Below are 1,033 nucleotides of genomic sequence, written 5' to 3' on the forward strand. Positions count from 1 at the left end.
AATGTAAAAAAAAAAACGTTTTCTATCAGTAAATTACATGTAGACAACTTGAATGTATGAAGAAATTAAGGTATTGGGGTAAACTTACAGTAAGTGTTCTTATTGTCAACTTAAATGTAGGCTATTAGGCCTACATAACATTGAGACAAATCAGTGCTGGTTAGCCTGGTGATAGGCTATACTTAAAAAATAGCCTACACCAAAGAACACCAAATTGATCAGCCTTTTTCGGTGATTTGTTTTTGGTTCAAATATTTTAATTCTGATAGCAATCATCATTGCTAATAGCCTATGTTTGTTCAGTAACAGAGCTCCATCTCTGTCTTAAAACAGAAAATATAATGTCCAGGTTGGACCATAGAGGGTTGGACACAGTGGTGCGTTCGGATAATATGCGCACCTGGAGGTTTGTATTGGCCAGTGCCGCAGTGCGTATCCGAACGCACCCCAGTGTGGTTCATCCAATCAGGAGATAGGATAAAACTATTTAAGCTTTCCAGTTCCAAATTTGGTTGCTACTACTTGCTAGGCTGCCTGGCCTACCATTTTAGAAATATATTAGACAAATCCTCCGGGTTAAAGACATCAGAGCAGAGTTTTTCAACAATTATAGGAATTCGACACTAATGGGAGGACGAAGTTATCCAAAGAAAAACGATAGCTTAATAACGAGGTGTCCTTGGCTACAACTAATGCTGCTACACGATTTCCTTCTGAAAACTGCCCAGTTCTTGGCCCAGTGCCCAGTGCCCACTGTTATGGGTAGGGATTAGGAGTGGGTTAGAATTGGGACAGTTGGGGACTGTCTGGGGTTAGTGTTGGACTGGTGGTGATGATGTGCCAGTGCAGCTGCGTTGATCCATTTTAAACGAAATTCTGACAGCATGTTCTGTCAATCTAAAATGACATGTTGTAAGCCTGTAACTAGCCTATATGCATTCTTGTCTGTCTTAATAGGCGCCTATAAAATGTTTGTCTATTTTTTCTTTAATTTTACGTTAGGCTATATGCTCGTATTTTTGTTATATTCAAT

This window comes from Nannobrachium achirus (assembly GCF_963921795.1).
Source record: "Nannobrachium achirus genome assembly, chromosome: 7".
NCBI lineage: Eukaryota > Metazoa > Chordata > Actinopteri > Myctophiformes > Myctophidae > Nannobrachium > Nannobrachium achirus.